The sequence below is a fragment of the Epinephelus moara genome, chromosome 23 (genome assembly GCF_006386435.1).
Source record: "Epinephelus moara isolate mb chromosome 23, YSFRI_EMoa_1.0, whole genome shotgun sequence".
Lineage (NCBI taxonomy): Eukaryota > Metazoa > Chordata > Actinopteri > Perciformes > Serranidae > Epinephelus > Epinephelus moara.
Genome location: NC_065528.1, coordinates 18808878 through 18827921, shown reverse-complemented (window position 1 = coordinate 18827921; position 19044 = coordinate 18808878). Strand labels below are relative to the sequence as shown.

The window sequence follows — 19044 nt, the reverse complement described above, 5'->3', positions numbered from 1 at the left end:
TAAAAACAAATGTACTTAAAAGAAACACTGGACATCTGACTCCTCAGAGGCTCTATAGTACAACCAAACGCTTTTTAGGCAACCAAAATGTTACAGTTAACTTCCATGAACTGAAAACATACTGAAAGAGCGACAGCTATGGCTACACCAACCATTGTTGCTGGAGAGGTAGTGACTCATCAACGAACGAAAATTATTCATAAAATCATAGAAATGTAAACTATAAATCATAAAATCAAGTAAGATTTTAAATTTGTTGCAGCAGTGTGAAGTGTAAAAAGAAAGAGTTTCAGACCTGTATCAGGAAAGTCAAAGCGAGTTAAAGGCCAGACTGAACAGATGGGTTTTTAGCTTTCTTTTAAAAATCATGTATTGATCTGGCTTCTCTGATATCTATGGGTAGTGTGTTCCATAGCTTTGGGGCATAATTGACAAAGGCTGCATCCCCGATCTTCTTCAGGCTGTTGCTGGGAACCTCCAATTAAACATCAGCAGATGATCGCAGTGTTCTTGGAGTCAAATAGTTCACAAGGGAGTTAGCAATGTAGCTCAGTCCTAGCCCATTTTTAGGGCTTTGTATACAAGGAGGAGGAGCTTACAAATTGGAAATGTAACAGGAAGTCAGTGCAGAGCAGGTAAGACGGGCCTGACGTGCTCTCTCCTCTTGGTTCTGGTTAATAGCTGAGCTGCAGAGTGCTGAATGAGCTGAAGTCTCTCTGTGGTGTTTTTTGGGAGGCCGGTAAAAAGTGCATTACAGGAGTCGAGTCGGCTTGAAATAAAGGCATGAATCACTTTCTCAGCATCTTTTTCATTCAGAAATAGTCGTATCTTGGCGATGTGTCTGAGGTGGAAAAATGATGTTGTTAATGTAGGTCTAAATCAAGGATCACACCAAGACTTATTATGCATAACTTTAAGCCTTAATAACATTTAAATGGGTGAGTTATGTAAAAATTCACCCTCGCACAGTTGTCCTGAACATTAAATGCGCTAAAGAGACCGAATCTGTTTCTGTACCAGGCTGTGAACATGTTTATTTCTGCTGTACAGTCGTGTACTTTAACATGGTTATCTATGGAGATTGACTCACTCTTGGAGCCAGCCTCAAGTGGCCATTTTAGGAACTGCAGTTCCTGGCACGTCCCTGTTGGCTTCATTTTTAGCTCTGGAGGTTGCTGCGTGGGCAGATATAAAAAAAGGATTGTCATTTTTATAAATGTCTTGTTGTATATTTTGATAAAAATGTGCATATTTTGTTTGGTGTGATTATTCAAGTCTGAAAATAAGCGATGATTACAATTTGTGGTGATTCATTTTAGTCCAGAAATGCTCATAGCGCTGAGGGGAAACTACAGAGTCTGGTGAGACTCAGGTGACAGTTAGATTAGATGGGAAGCTCTTTTGTGTGGCTTCCCCACTGAGCTTTAAATTATCATTCTTTCCCTCTGCACTGCCAGTTGCTCTCTCTTGTCTCACTTCCCACATCCACTAATTTTCTCTTACCACAGCGTCTCCTCATTGTCACCACACTCTCCATCTCGTTCTCTCTCTGTCTCACTACTTCACGCCCACCTTCAGACTCCCTCTCTATCATGACCCCTGTCCTTCTCTCCTCTCTCCTCGCTCTCCATCTGGGCCTGTGGAGCAGCTTTGCCACAGAACTCGATTCAGTAGAATGGACACACCCTGGTCTAATACATCTATTGATCTGAACACACATGCCTGCTCTATTTAGCCCCGGTCAGTGTTGTCTGTCTCCTTTGTCACTTTCAGTGCGCCGCCTTGCTTTAGTTTCAGTTGTGCACGTGCATGTGAGTGTGAGCGTGTTCAGCCAATTGGTTCCACCTCTTTGATCACAGCAGGTAGGTACAATGTTTCGCACAGAAAGAGAAGCTCGGAAAAAAAGAGAGAGATGAAGGAATTTGTGGAATGCTTCTTTCTGTCCTTTTGTTCTCTCTGTTAGTTAGTTTCTTTCGGTCTCACACAAAAACACACACACATTTTGTCTCTTTTCCCACCTACCTTCTGCAGTGCTAACAGTGGTCAGTTTGCACACTCAGGCAGAAGGCAAGCAGCAGTGAGCATTCATGATTGTAACCATGACATTCAGGGTTCAACTCAGAAGCACTGTTTCCAATCTGTTACCATAGTTCCCTTAAAGGTCCAGTGTGTTGGATTTTGGGGGATACACTGGCAGACATGGAATATAATATAATAACTATGTTTTCTTAAGTGTATAATCACCTGAAAATAAGAATCATTGCTTTTTCGTCACCTTAGAATGAGCCGTTTATGTCTACGTAGCGATCCTTTTCCTTGGAGTCCACCATGTTGCACTGCCATGTTTCTACAGTAGCCTAGAATGGAAAAACCAAACACTGGCTCTAGATAGGGCCATTCAATCAGGTTCTTATATTGGCCAATGTAATTAGCAGCCCTTCCGTGACAAGCAGCATCAGAAAAACACTGATATTTTAGCGTGAAAGAGTGTTTTTCCTGGTTTAAATCACTGGATCTCTTTGTTTCTGAGAGGATAATTCAGATCCCGATAAAAACCTCCTGAACGTCGGGATCTTAAGTTATCAGAGAGGAAAGGTGAGCACCCTTTGGCAGATGCTAGGCTAGTGGCCTGTCTGTGACTAGCCGAACAGCATAGAAGAAACACTGATTTGTATCATGAAACTACTTTTTTTTTCATATCACCTGGTCTGTTTGTTTTGGAGAGGAAGAAACCTCTGCTAATAATTCGGCTCCCATTAAAAAACCTTCTGAACAATGACCACAGAGGGAATCAACTGAAACCAAACCAAACAAAACAGAACAAACTAACAAACAAGATGATTAAAAGACCATAGAATAAAAAGAATCGCAACCTGGAGTTCACGCTTGGCACAAGTTTCAGCTGGTTGCTATCGGTAGTTGTCGCCCTCCTACACACTGCTCCTTTAAAATAAATCCATGATTTTAAGGGTTAAATTGACACAAAATCATCACAATAAGATGTAATATGATACGTGTATCGAGCACATTAATTAATTTTAAGCATTACGTTTTTTTAGAACAGACTGTGCGCTTCTTCTCGCTCTCTGTCTGACATGGTTTGTGCCAGTGCTGAATCACACCAACTGAACAATAATCACTCTGTCTGTCCATTTCTGGGGCTGCTAGATGCAATCTATCATCTACTGTACTCCAGGCGAGCGACTTGACGTCAGAACCGGCATGTGTGTGACTGTGGGAGTGTGTGTGTGAGAGAGAGTGTATACTGTATGTTTGTTCGCGGTGACTAGGCTTTGTCAGCACTGTCATAAATGTTTGAGGTGTGTGAGATTTACATGTGTTTATGTACACATGCACGTACAGTACATATGTACATGTGTCTGTATATGTTAATTTGGACATATTGCTGTGTTTGTATGTGTGTGAGAGAGAGAGAGAGAGAGAGAGAGAGAGAGAGAGTGCTGTACCAGGAGGGAATCTGTGCCCTTGCGTGTTTGTTGGCAGGCTTACGTGTGTGTCAGGACAATTGGGCTTTTTGTATACACAAGTGTGTGTGTCTGGAGGCGCTAATTGCACAGTTGCCTGCATGTTTATAATTGTGTATTTGTATTTGCTCGTGTACAGTACGTGCACGTGCAGTTTCTGTGCATGTATTGTAAAGAACTTTTCTGCACTGCATCCATCTCCCTTTTCTATTTTTATCAAGCGTGTTTGTTTGCATGCAACAATTTGTGCATGTTTTATGGAAATAGAAGGTACGTGGCGGTGGTGTGATTCAGGAGCTGTGCTTGTGTGTATGTGTGTGTGTGTTAGAGAGTGTGCAGCAGCCACTGGCTGTTGTACTTTTACTGCTGCACTGTTTTTATTCTCTTCAATTATTTAGCCTAATACTCAAGATGCTGGCTGGGGATAAAGGTGTTTGTGTGTGTCTGCCAGAGAGGGAGAAGACATGTCTCCTCTGTGGTGGTTCAGGAATCATGAGACTGATTTCACAGCTGCCCCCTAATAGTTGAGCAAACGTCAGTCGACCAGAAAGGTCATTAGTCGGCAAGATTTCAATGGTCGCTTAGTCACAGAAAAAAAGACAACCAGTGTTCAACATAACATTTTTTCCCCACTAGTTCAGAGTTTTACTGGCCCCTTGTATATTCTTACTGGCCTAAGTAAAAAAGAGAGAGAGAGAGAGAAAAAATTTAACTTCCATTCATTTAACTCCATTTTTCATTTCATTTCATTTTCATTTGTGTGTACACATTGTACAAACTAAACAATAGAGATTAATTGTTCAATTCTTTTCACTGAACGCGCCTTCTTTCTGCCTCTTTGAGCCACCTCCTCACTACTGGCATGGCATTGAAGTGCTCCATGTCAGGCCCCTTCAGGCTAATGAAGAGCAGCCGTGTCAGTGTGTGGACACTCAGGTTGCTCCTCCAGTCAGTTGCGCTTAAGCAGCTGGCAGTAGCTAGCTAGCTAGCTGGCTAGCTGAGTAGCCACTAGTACTCTTACCTTCGACATGCTACATCAGTGATGTACTGAGAGCCAACGTCTTCTCCATTCTTCTTCAGAAGGGCGACCGTTTTTTCATAGGACATGAATGGGAGCTCACTTTTCACGATGTGGAAAGCTGTGTTCACTAATTTTTCCACTCGTTGGATGGTCTCACTGTTTGCACGCTGGGTCCAGACATGAAGCGGCCCCTTTGATGAGTTGTCTGCAACCTTTGCCAGCACACATTGCAAATGCTGGCGGCTATTATTGTGTGCGTCTAACGCCTGCTTTCTGTAGTTTGTTGTCCCATTGAAAAACGAGCCCATTCGGTCAGCTTTGGCTGGGAATCTGCGGCAAACTGAAAAGTACATGCCAGTACCATCACCCTCCTCCGCCCAGGTGTACTCCGTTTTCCAAGAGGCACGGAACCCTCTCTTTCTTTTCGTAGCCTCATACACATTCTTCGACGTCATTTTCGATCATCTAGTAGGCTATACCAACTGAAAGTTTTACTGACTGAAAGTTAGAGTTTTACTGAGGAAATGAGTAAGTTAGTTTCTCGGGCATGCTGAGCATAGAACGTCTCACTGAGCTCTGACCTGTGGCGTGCTGAGTGGTTAAAAAAACAACAAAAAAAAAAAACCCTTATAGCGTCACTGACTGGTAAGTCAACTTGCCCGACATACTTTTTGATTGGCCCTGGGCCATCGGGCCATTGCTTATGTCGAACCCTGCCCTAAACAAAAGTGAAACTATTAGGAGCTGTGCCTTGTCAAAATAAATCAAAACCTATATCACTGGACCATGTGGGAGTTTAATTTGAAAGGACAGACACAGGAAGTGTCCACGCTCAGCAGTCAGACAGGAGTCAGGTTAATTTCCAGGGCTGGTACCTGCGGTTATTCCACAGGCTAGTTAATAACATGTCGGGCAGGAAATCCAAAGTGTGGGATCATTTTGAGAAGGTGAAGGACGAACCCAAGGTGATATGTAAACTCATCTTCATTGGTCGACTACAAACATGACGTATCATCTGAAACATGGAAGTAGCTACATGCCCATTAGCCCACAGCGTCATTAACAGGCGGCTCGCTCAGTGTGTGACGTGCACTTGTAGATAAAATATAGGCCTATATTAATGAAGGATCATTAGTACGGTTTTGTGTTTCTCTGTAATGTAGCACAGTGTTAACAATGTTGAACTTGAACTCAATCCATAGTGTTTTCCAACCCAAAATATATAATTTAATAATTTGATTAATAGCGTAAACATGCGGGAGACTAGTTGACTAATGGCCCTAAAACTATTGGTCGATTAGGAAAATTCAGGGGCAGTGGCTGTGTTTTGTATTTGGTGGAATAAAAGTGGCAAATTCACTAACTGCTGAGACCAGTGGGCAAAAAGTTTGGTGGTTTGTCAGCTCTTTCTCTCAGTGTGTGTGTGTGTGTGTGTGTGTGTGTGTGTGTGTGTGTGTGAGAGAGAGAGAGGAGGTTAACCCAAACAGACAGGTGAGCACAGTGCCCCTTACACCTGGGCAGCACTTTCCCCTCAGGTCAAGAGTGGGATGATGACAGAGAAGAGAGAGATTGTCTTTCCTCTCTTCTCCTTCCTTTGTTGTCGTCCTTCTTTTATTCAGCCTTTTTCTTCTGTAGCTCGGAGCGACAAAGTTAGAGAGACGGCGCAGAGGAGACACAGACTGGCACTTGAGTGTATTTTCCACCCTATGAACATGGCAGTAAATCAGGCTTTCGGGTTAATGTGTTAACGGACGGTGCCACCAGAAGTTTTTCTGTGGAGACGCTTAAACCATCTGAGACAAGTTAAATAATCACAAAGACATTTATTCACTTGAGCACACTGAATAAACAGTTTACTACAGCTCTAAATAAAAGGCAAAAGGCTGCACTAAAACACATAAATGCACTCTGAGTACACCTTGGACCGGTTTGTGTGCTGACTGAGTAAAAAAATTATAATCACCGCTCAGCACTTAATGTTATTACACCTGGATTTAAACCGAGCATCTTGCTTTTCTAATTCCATTACTCCAAGCTGACGTTGAGCTTGTCCTCATGGGTTCAGATTAGCTCGAATCCAATAGAAACCGACGGTGCCAAGTGTTTCCTCTGCGAGATTTCCATTTACTGTACAGAAAAAAAAGTTACCAGGAAGATTTCCTGTGCCAGCTGGCTGCAAAAAATGCTTCGCCTGGCAATCCCTATAGCCACCATAGACCTGAGAGAGAGAGAGAGAGAGAGAGGGGGGGGCTGGGCGGAGAAGAATGCATCAGGAAGATGGATTGAGATGTAAAGATGTGTAAAACGTAAAGAGGATGAAGGAGGAAATTAGGGAAGTGGATAAGAAGGATAGATCAAATTGGAAAGCATTGGGACAAGTGCCAGGAGGAGGGCGGAGAGGAGGGGAGATAAATGGGTGGCGCGGAGAAATTGAGCTGAAAACAGCAGATGAAATGTGGAGGAATGGAAAGACTGATGGATGCTGATGTGACAGGGGAGAAATGGGTGACGGAAAGGGAGGGTGGGTGGAAAGATAGAAGCGATAGATTGATTTCAAGAGAGAAGTTAGGGAGGGAGGAAGGAAAGAGAGGAAATTAGGGATGAATGGAAAGAATAAGATGAGCTAAAAACAGTAGCATTATTGCACTGATGCTCCACATTTAATAACATTTAATATGAATTTTACTGAATTGAATCATAGATTTTGACTGCTGGGGTTTCTTGCGAAAAAATTAGATGTGAATCTCTTGGATGGGAGTTACACATGAGGCAGGGGAACGGGAGGGGAAGGATTTATGTAAAGAGGGGAGGAGAGAAAAAGCTGAACATGCACACACACACACACACACACACACACACACACACACAGGGATTCTGCAAACATTCCTCAGGAGTCACGCTTTTCAACTGCTGTCTCTGCTGTTGTTTGATTACATCAGTCTGCACATTAGACAAATAAGTTTCTGTGTTTGGTCGTCTCATCTGATGATGATGATCTCATTGCACAGGGAAACTGTGTGCGTGCACAGTCATTATTATTGAACCAGTAATTTGTAACCAGTAATTTGCGAACATTTTTAAACCAGTAAATTGTGATGAATGAACAGCGAGCGTGCCAGGCAGTTTGAGTAACTGTTTTTGCAGTTGTTTTATATTCCAAATAATGTGAAGTCATCTGAGGCTTTGTCTGATTGGTTGTGTTTCCTGGCCCATCTAATTTCTTTTTGGTAATGCTGTGCTTTGGTAATGCTTCCCAGTAGAGATGTTTCTAATGACTAATTTCCCCGACATTTAAACAAAAGTTAAAAACTTAGACTATTCGACTAGACTTAAAGTAAGGAAAATAAACAGAATATTTCTTTAATCCAGATGTTGTACGTTGGAGGTTCAGGATTCCAACATCTAACTGTGATTCATTTAATCACAGCCCCCAAGAGGATTTGTAATAGCTAAATTTTTGCCCTCCACTGGAATCCTTTAGGGATTGTTTCGAGGAGAATCACCCTGAGGGGATATTTTGATGGAATACTGCTCTCAGGGCATCAAACACATCCTTCCAAAAGTTGCTTATTAAAAGAGCCATTTGAAATCATTAATCGCATTTTTCAGTAGCCAAATCATAATTAAAATGCTGCTGAAATCTGTGGCACTTTGCACCGTCCCATATGAACTATGCACATTAAGCTACAAAATATGACAACAATTCAAATCAAAATACTGACAAAGCACTTTAATTTTAGGAGATGTCATCTTTGTCCTACTTTCTACCTCACTAGTTGCAGGGCAGGACGAACAGGGCTGGTGTTTGTTCAGCATTGTTAACATTAGCAGCTAACAAGTGCTTGCTCTTATAGAGAAACCTTCCTCTAGGAAGACGTGACATTTCATAGCAGTTACTATACAATGTTTCAGACTTCAAGTTTATTTTATTTCAATCAGTCAAATTATGATTTATATCTCACTTTGCAAAGGGAACAGGTTTTGCACCAAACTGCTTCACAAAGACGGAGATATATGTACACACATTAGAGCATAGAGACATATAAATGGATACGGGGTAGATGAATAAAGAAAGATTGAAACTAAAACAAGTTTAAAAACAATTTTAACCCAGGAAATTAGATAAAAATAGAGGAACAGATTCAAATGTTCTTATTACAGATAAAAATGGTGGCGAAAACTGCAAAAATAAGACCCAAATTGTAATAAACCTTAATTTTCTAGCTCCTCTAAATTGAAAAGTCTACAGATTTTCAAACTGCCCAGGACTTGTATTTATTTATTTATTTATTTATATTTTAGTAATTTAACCACTTGTTCATCGTCCCCAAAATCCAAAGTAAGGATACTTTTGTGTCCACCATACAGGGACACAAAGCTCATTCTGAAGTAGTTCTCCAACTAAAGATTGTTTCATTGTCGATTAATCCGTCAGTTATTTTCTTGATTAACTGATTAGTTGTTTGGTCTATAGAATATCAAAAAATGGTGCAAATTGTTGATCAGTGTTTCCCAAAGCCCAAAAATGACCTCCTTGATTTCTTGTTATGTCCACAACTTCAAGATATTCAGTTCACTATCACAGAGGAGTAAAGAACAAGGAATTATTCACATTTAAAAATCTGGAATCAGCAATTTTTGGTTTTATTTTCTTAAAAACAAATACTTAAATTGATAAATCAATCATCAAATTGGTCGGCAGTTAATTTAATAGTTGACAGCTGACTGATTTATCATTGCAACTCTATTCTGAAGCCTAGACTTTAATTAAAAGTAAGCAAAATACTAGAATAACCGAGAGGCAGCCTGTGTGCCTTTTCCTTTAAATGCTGCCTCCTCTCCAGTCAACAGCGGAGGGAGTGAAGCTTGACTTGGCACATCTGAGTGTGAATGTGTTTGACTGTGAGAATATGATTCAGGAAAAGACAGCGTGCAGCCTCAGCAAAGCTTTGAGAAGTCATTTTTTCTCCAGTCCTTGATACATGATACAAGGCTCTTTAAGATACAGTGACAGTTATCTCTCTGCCTGCGTCGCCTTCCTCCTTCTGTTGCCTGCAGTCTGCACCTCTTTCCATCCTCTGCTCATCAACATATGACTCATTGTTCCTCTCTCGTGTGTGCCCGTGTGTGTGTGTGTGCTCATCTCAGCGTACTGTACATGTGTGTGTGTCCAGGTTCATGTGTGTTCGTGCAGCACATTTTGTTCGAGTTCAAACGTCCTTACTAAAAGATAAAAAACCCAAAGAAAGGTTTATTCATCACGACTGATATCTCTACGTTAAAGTGTGTGCATGGGTGATGGGTGGGATTTGTGTGTGTGTTTTTTCACACATGATAGCTCATCAGTAACAGATGGTCCTCAAACCTGTGTGTTTATTTAGTCAGGATGGAGAGATAGGTGAGGAAGAGAGGGATGGAGATGGAGAGACAGAGGGAATAAGGTAAATAATACAGGGAGTGATAGCGGGGGGAGGAAAAGGCAGATGGACAGAGCAGAGGGGAGGGAGAGCAAAGAATGGAGCAGAGAGAGCAAGAGGCAGATTCATGGAGAGAGAATATAACCGAGAACGAGAGGAGGAGCCTTCTGCACTCGGGAGTCTTATAAAAGTTTAACTTTAATGCAGAGAGAGAGAAACAGCACTCTTTCCTCTCTGTTTTTCTTTCACAGAGACGCTGTGTTCATTTCACAGCGGAAAGAAAGAGAGAGTTGAAACTGAAAGGAAAGAGAGGGTCATTTTCCCCCTCCTTTTCCTACAAGGCTGTGATTTTGTGAGGTTTCTCTCCACTTTCCCTCTCTGCATGTGTGTGTGTGTGTGGAGGCCTGTGGTAGCCATGTCTTTCCTTATAAGGAGTGGGTTTGGGAAGAGTTAGTGAGGAATGAACAGAATTACAGTGCAGTCACTCCCCTTTTTCTTCTGCTGCTTTTTCTGCTCTGCCCCTCTAAAATCTATCCATACATACCAGTCTATCACACTGTGTGTCCGTCTGTCCGTCTGGTTCAGAGAGGTTGACGTCTGTAATGTGTTTATGTTAAATAAATGTGACAGATGCAGACAAATGCTCTGTAAACACTCTACGGACTCTGATGTTGCATCTGAGAGTGACTGATTAGGGTCAGCATTTCACTCTCGCCTTTTCTTCAGTGGCGTTTTCAAGGGAGGGCTGTGGGGGCTATGGTCCCCTTGATACAGTTGCTGGGTTGCCCCATTGGCTGCCCCCCTTGGCAAAAATAATCAGACGCCAATGTTACTGTTTTTAAGAGGCTGTGGTGTGCTCATTTTTTCAAGTTAGCATGAAGGAAGTGGTGTCTTGTGAGCCGTACACATACTGCGTTCTTTGCGCCCTCAAATTCATTGTTTTCAATGTCAGGTCCGCTCAAACGGCAGAGTGACGCTGACGCAACTCACACGTGTTCTTGAGCACCCCGAGATAAACAGGGTTCAACTTTTGGAACCCACAGTGTGCAATGCATGTCACGTGACGAGGACCAACCACTCACAGCTGACAGATATCGTTCCCAAATTCCGTAAATATCAGTCACAATTTGATCATGTTAGTGCAGGGCTACCCAGAGCTTTACATCTGTCCCACGGACGATAGGCCTACACACACTCATAAACAGCGGCAGGAAGAAGATCAGCTCTGCACTCAGGATTTCAGATAAACAGGCTTTGATACGGTGCTTAAAGCTGGATGTCCACTGGATCCATCGCGTGCGTGATCCGGCCGAGGCACGGGTGCCGCAGCTAATCATGGCCATTCAAGTCAATGTAAGCTGCTCCACCAGAAGCACCGTGGCGCGTTCTAGTCGCGGCCTAGAAGCCCAGACCAAATGAGTCAAACAGGAAGTCAGGCGCAGAAAAGACGAGAGTATCCGGTCAATTTTCCAAATAAAACATCCATGAAAACTCTGGTATTTCACATCGCTACATCAACATCACAAAATCAAGAGAAAAATCACGAAATGGCCTACAGTGGTCAGTGTCCGGCAGGCAGAGAAATCTTTCCTTTGTTTGTTGATGTCTTTATACCTCCAGGGTTTCCGCAGATCATCACGTGACATTATGATCTCGTGATCCGCCAATTCCAGCCGCACGCGACGGATCCAGTGGACATCCGGCGTGAGCAACCTCAGTTGCAAGCTGCCACTGCGCTCTTGGAACTTGGTACAAAAAAGGCAAAAAAGTAGCACCTACCATATTGCTCGGTGGAAACGGGGCTTTAAGTAAAAAAAAAATGGTCTTTAACAGTAGAGGTTGTAGACCCCTTGGCCTAACACATGTACATGCATACAGATACATAATTTGGAACTTAATATGTGAACTGTACCAATATAATTCGATACACATCAGATAATTGGGAACATGAACTGCAAAATAAGAAACCAGAGTATATCAGTGCGCAATTCCTTAAATCTCCATATTGACATGGCTTTCAAGTAACCTATAGGCCTATACTCCAACAGCATGATAGAATTCCTGAAATGCTGTTGCACATATGAAAAATTTCTGGGGGTCTCTTGGCTATTTTTTATTCATTCTCTCCCTCCTGTAATCTCCTGCCTCTTCCTCTCTTTCATCCATACTTTTCTCCTTTTGTTTTCGTACATATACACAATCTGATACTATCTCCCTCCGTCAGCTTGCTCCGTGTCTTTTGAAGAAAGAGGAATCCTCTTGTGTTTCCTCCCCTCATTCCTCTTCCTCTTATTTGATTGCCTCCTCTTCATTATGTTCTTCATCCTCCACCTTTATCCTCCGAGAACGAAGAGCGAGTGTGTTAATCTGCCTGTTGTCTGATGCCTGAGTGGGCGAAAGTGCTCACGGTCATTACACGCATACACACAAACAGCACAACCGTTGTCTCCAACAGTATGTCTGCGTGTGGGCACTATTGTGCGCTCCACATGTGAGTTTGTCCATCTAAGTGTGTGTTTCTGTTACAGTTTGTTTGTGAGGCGGTGGTGGTGGTGGTGGGGGCAGCGTGACTCACCCAGCAAGCGCAGAATAATCGAGGGATGAGACGGAGGAGTAATAACACCGAGATGGTTAATATTGAACGACAGATGAGCAGTGGCCTGAGGGGGGGATAACGAGCGGATGGAAAAATTGTCACCATATTCACAAGCGGATTTTCTCTTCCCCGCTCTTCTTCTCTTCTCTTTCATGTTATAATTATGTGGACCGCTCATTAGACAACAAAAGGTCATTAATATGATTTCTGTAGATGTTCTTTTCTCTTGCACCCTGATTCAGTAACGTTATGTTGGTATGTATTCATGTTTTCTTTTTTTGGCAGATATTATTTTCAGTTCTTTGGCGTTAAAAGGATCAGACACTCACTTCCAAGGACTTCTTGTCACTTCACAAATTAAATCATTAATTTAATGAACCCAGAAATGTTCCAAACATGACTCTTAATGAACTTCATTAAAGAACTTAAGTGGGTGAAATCTTAACACTGACTTTAGCTGCCCAGCATTAACTGAAACTGCACCCACATTACTTGCATCTAATAGCTAAAGGTGGGGCTGTACATGACATGTGCACCAAGTCTCATAATAAAAGAAACAATTACAAGCCAAAGCTTTAATAAACAAATTCATATTTAACTTAATTTTAAAGCCAAAATATATGCTCATAATATTGAGTATAAAAAGCAAATTTAAACCATTTCTTTTAACATTTTTCAGCTTCCAAAGATACAGCAACAAAATATAGCTACAGTGTTTTTCTTGGAAACGTTCTGTTACTGAAGTCATTCAAGTCCTGAGAAGCCCAATTTAATCCTTCTGATTGAGGTGAAATTGGGTTACTACAATTTGTATTTATTTATTTTTTTCCAACTCTTTTTATTGGGGTTGTCAAAGTTAAACAAACAGTGGCAAAAGTATAAAAGTGAAAATGAAGAATTTCTGATACAAAAATATAGAAAATATTCAAGAAGTCAAAAATCAAAAATACTCTGAAGGGGGATTTGTTATACATTTATAGAAAAAGACACAAGAAGAAATCAGTTAAAAATAAAATAAATAAATAATAATAATAGATAATTTAAAAAAAAGAAGAAAGAAAGAAGAAGAAGAAGAAATCTTTCCTTAATTAGAAATTATTTTACATAGGTTCTTTAAGAATGTGTTTTTATTATTATTATTATTTTTTGTTTTTATTTTGTTTTTATTTTTGTTTTTAATCCAGTTAAGTGTTAGGTAGATTCCAGAGTGGGTTCACTTGTTTCAGTTTAGTTTTAATTGTTTAAATGTTAATTTTTAGCTTAGCTTTTCTCAGTTCAGAGTAGGTATTACAATATAAACACAACACTTTGTAAAGGCAGTTGACTCACCCTCATTTTGGCACCCCAGTCTCAATACACAAATGACTCCTTATGCTTTATGTGTCAAAAAAAATTGAGCAAATTGAAAAAGACTAAAACGAAAGACCTTTCCAGTATAGTTTAATTTGATTTTTAGTTAGTTTTGTAAGTGCACAATATTATTTAAATTAACTTTTGTTTTCTTTTTTTAAGTCAAGTTCATTTTTATTTCAGTTAACCTAAATGTTCACTCACACCTCGTTTTTCAGTTTAGTTTTAGTTCACTATAATGACATTTGTTGAGTCACACGTGCTACTAAAAACTGCAGCTCGATTCAACCTGCTTTAGAAGTCACAAGCACAAAAGATAGTGAGTCACAGCCGTAAAGGCTGCAGCTTCTTTGTGAGCCTTTCTAAGACTCTTGTATTTTTCCACCATCTTCACGTTCTTCCACCTGCTCTGAGGTCAAGAAGCAACTCAGGAGTGCGTTGCTCAAAAGTTCAAAAGGTTGAAAAAGAAGAACGCAGCTGATAGTGGTGTGTTATTGTGATCATATGGATCAGTTGATGCCTGTGTGTACTTTTGTTTCTGATATCAGCTCAAGTGAAAACAGGCACAGGTGGCCAACAGCCCTACGCCCGTCAGAATCGAACAAAAATACAAAGGGGTGCTGATGAAGGCTGTTATCAGCAGCGTGTTGGGGGACTCATCACATCTTTTATTTGTAGTTATTGATTTCACGCTGAGAGTGGCCACTTAAGTGGAGGCTGTTGGAGCGCTGTAAACTCTGGTTTCTGAGTAACCTGGTTACACAAGTGCATGAAAACACAGTCATGAATGATGCTCCACTGTGTGTGTGTGTGTGTGTGTGTGTGTGTGTGTGTCCTATTCAGAAACTTGTGCACAGTCGATCTGTCTGAGGGTTTCCAAACATGCCCACCAAGAAAATATGAAGACTGTTGAATCAGACTCACACGTTTTGATTTGCTGAGTGTCACTGCAGTCAAGATAATTAGCCATCTTGCACTTGTTTACATCAGCTTGATGAATTTATCCGTCCCTCCCTGAGACGTCTGAGGGAAGGATTTGTCAGCTTGATTTGTCTTCCTGTTTGTGTGATTGTCACATTTGCACAAGGTTCAGATTTATTTCTTTTTCTTGGTATTTTATCATTTGAATGTGAAAATAGACGGAAAACTGTAGCGTGAATAAGTGATTTTTTATATTAGATTCTTCTCACAGTGTGTTAGAACATGTTCACATGTCCAGAATGTCTCCGATACACGTGTGTGTTTGCATGTCTGTCTCACTTTTGAGTGGCGTCCGGCCCTCTCCGTCCCCCGCGTAATCAGGCAGCGTCTGACAGGGTCAGAGGTGGAGGAATGAAAGACGACTCAGCAGAAATTGAGAAGAAAAACACAACATGTATTCCGACCCTCTCTCTCGCTCTCTCCCCTTCTCTTTTCATCCCTCCTTCTGTTTCTGCTGGACACAGCTAACACGCTGTTTTCGCTGCCTCCTTATCTCCTTCCCTTCTGTTTTTGTTTCTTGCTTCCTTTTTAGATTTCACTCCCTCTTTTCCTTCTCGCTCTCTGGTGGTCTGGCATGTCTCAGCTCTGCATTCCAGCTGAGTGTGTGTGTTAGGGGAGCTCTGGCACAAGCCCCTGTATGTGTGTGTGTGTGTGAGTGACTCTGAATTCTTTATATGTAAACCTTTGAAGTTGTGTGTGTGTTCAGACTTTATTTGCTTGAGTTCAGCAATGTTTCTGTGAGCAAGACTATTAAGACTTTGTGTGTGTGTGTGTGTTTGTGTGATTGTGTTTGTATGTGTGTGTTTTCCTGCTGTATCAAAGTGCGCCCCCCTAAGAAGCGTCTGTCAGGTTAGGAATGACAACTTGGAGAAAGCTACTGGTTGCTTGGTGACTAGTGGCACCTCCAGAGTGTCACAGGAATTAATGTTAGTGCTTTTTTGTACTTTGATTGAACAGAGATCTGTCTGTTGCTACAGTCTGAGATCTCAAGATTTAGTTCTGTTACCTGTTCCTTGTGCATGGACTGAGCTGGGAAAGAAAGCTTTTATGTCCTCTGCTCCTCTCACCTGGAATAACCTTCAAAAAGATTTGAAACAACGCGATCCCTTTGGCACATATAGCTGCATTTTTCTGTGTACATCCCATTTATTTTAATATTTATGGCTGCAACCAAAGATTTATTTTATTAACGGTTTATCTTGTGTTTTTTCTCACTATTACAGGATTAATTGCTTTGGTAAAAGGCAAAAGGCAGCTTCAAAGTGCTTTACAGATGATTCAACTTCAAAAAGAATTTGAAACACACTTAAAAGGACTGAATAAAAGACAGTGTGAATATCTATAAATTTAGAGGCAACTGATAATTGTGATGTAATTTGTTCCATAACTCTGTGTGCACGGTCACTGTGTGAGAAAAATAAGAGCAAAAAGCCAAAACACCCAAAAGGATTAAGTTCATGATGAGATTGGACAGAGAAAAGCTGCAAAATCTCACATGTCAAATTGTTTAACTTTGATAAATACTTGAAACAAATGATCAAAACTTAAATTAGAGTCTTGCATATTTTCACTGTATGATAGTGAGTCAGTATTTGCATATCGGAGGGAGGAATAGGCATGGAGATGGAGGGATTAAACTAGAGAGAGAATATTTATAAGGTAGGACTGGGCAATATATTAGATTATATCAATATTGTGAGGTGAGACAAGATACTGTCTTAGATTTTTGATATTGAATTATTCTAAGTGTTGTTTTTTCCTGGCTTTAAAGGCTGCATTACAGTAAAATGTAATTCCGAACTTACCAGACTGTGTTAGCTGCTCTGTTATTTGCTTGAATTTACTTAGACATTATATTCACATTACTGATGATTATTAAAAATCTAATTTTCTAAATATTTCACAAAAGCAGTAATTGTCAATCCTACAATATCTACACAATATTGATATTTGGTCAAAAATATTATGTTTGATTTTCTCCACATCACCCAGCCGTATATTTAAGAGAGGCAAAAGATGCTTTTTGTCACTCTGTGTCTGTTAAAGCCACAACGATTAACTGATTAGTTGTCAACCTTCAAATTAATTGTCCACTAATTTGATAACTGATTAATCAGTTCAGTCTCTTATTTCTCTGATTTCAGCTTCTTAAATGTGAATATTTTCTAGTTTCTTTACTTCTCTGTGACAGTAATCTGGATACATTTTGGTTTTGGACAAAACATGACATTTGAGAACATATTTATTGATCCCCAAGGGGAAATTATTACCCGAAATTACCCGAAACACCCGATGAACCCAGGATACATCACTGATGATGCGTCTCTGTGCATCTGTAGGATGCATCATTCACCACCTGTAAATATAAAGCAATAAAATGAAATAAAATAGAAATGAAATGTGCTTTAAAATAAAATGTGCATTATGCTACAGTGTTTAACACTAGTATATAAATATTAAAAATTGAAATATTAAAAGTAGAATATATATCGTCACTGTGCTGAGGCTGTAAGTGTGAAAATTTAACTGCAGTATATACATCAGCCGAATAAAACAACAATAGAATTATGGCGAATCAAGATATGCATTCAAGAGGTGAAAAACAGTTGAATAATGGCACAGAATACTGCGGCAGTTTAATTTTTGCACACAGTAGCTAATTAAGAATTATAAATGCAGTAGGTGAAAGAAACTCAGTTGCAGCCTTAGTGTCTCTCTGTGTCCTTCTGTCTTTGGGGAAGTCCTATAATGCTGTAAAAGTAAGAGACAGCCGTCGACAAGTGTGTGAAGTGCTATTGTACGAGTCAGCAGACAAACCCACTCACCCACAGAAACAAACACAATAAGGAGAGAAAATACTTGGTGTTTTATTGCAACATTCTGTACGTCTGTCTCAATGGAAATATAATAAAGAGCAGAAGAAGACGAAGCAGGAAGCACACTGCCCTCGCTGTCATGCAACATTGAGCAGAGCTACTGTATCTTAAAAGACAGTTGCTTTGATATAATCTAATTCATCCTGTTCGTTTTCTGTGTGTTTGTGCATGCAGTGCATTTGTGTTCACTGTCTTTATTCTCTCCTCCTTTCTCTTCCTTAATATCTAGGAACTGTTTTTCTTTGCCTCCCTGCTCATCTGTCTCTTTCCCTTTTTCCTTTAATCTTGTTCGTTCCCTCGTCAATGTTGATTAACGATGGCTGCAAGGGAGCGATAGCATCTCTGCCTTTTTTAACCTCTCGACTTTATTTTCCTTTTTTTAAATCTGCTGTTTACTTCTGCTCTCATTCGTGCAAATCTCTCTCGGCACTTTGCTACCTGTGTATTTTTTATCTCTGGAAATGCGCCGTGACTCATGTTGTGATGGCCTGGCTGTTGTTCAGGTTATGTGTGACGCATTTTACAGAAGCCTGGGGACATCATAGTGACAACACACACACACACACACACGGTTTAAACTCTTCTTTTGTCTGACTCGGGTAGTCATGTCACGTTGTCCTCAACTGTAATGGTAGTGATACTAACCTGCCAACACACTTTTATCACACACGCTCACTCACTCCAGATGACATACACATACTGTATGCTATCTGAGTCAGCCAGTTACTCACACACACATTGCAAATGTCAGCTTTGATCCATGGTGTGTTTTGATCCAAGAACAAATCAATCAAACTGAGTGATTTTTAAACGAACACATTGATCTATGAATCACTGCAGTTAAGTCATGTTTATTTGTATAGCTCAATACCATATAGTGCCTCTTTGGGTTTTACTGGTTCGCATCAATAACCATTAGGGGTGCACCAACCTTTTCTGTCTTGATTCTGATACCACAACTCAGGGTGTCTACCGGATACTGATCCAATACTGGTGCTCAATTTTTCGATTGCATTGGGATCATTATCGTGCAAGTTAATATGAGGCCCTTCTGTGGCACTAAAAACTGAACACTGATCGGTACTACCAGTTTCAGACCTTTCCCAAGATCTCCAAGAACACCTATAAAGCCTCTGCAAAAAACAGTAATCTATCGTCTGATTTAACTCTTCCATCCATTTCTTTATAAAATGGTTATCCATGTGAGGGTTTGCCTGGTGTCAGTCCCCCCACAGCGCTCTTTAGATCGGTGGATTGCCAACCAAGAAACCACAGTGACATTTCTAGACCAAATTTGATCCATTTTTTTAGTCAGAAA

The 19044-nt window shown here is 40.6% G+C and overlaps 1 protein-coding gene across 4 annotated transcripts in view; it reads left to right on the top strand.

Moving 5' to 3' along the window:
* LOC126385035 (ELKS/Rab6-interacting/CAST family member 1-like) overlaps positions 1–19044 on the top strand; it is a 211662-nt gene that overhangs the window by 25400 nt on the left and 167218 nt on the right. The gene's annotated exons all lie outside the window — the stretch shown is intronic.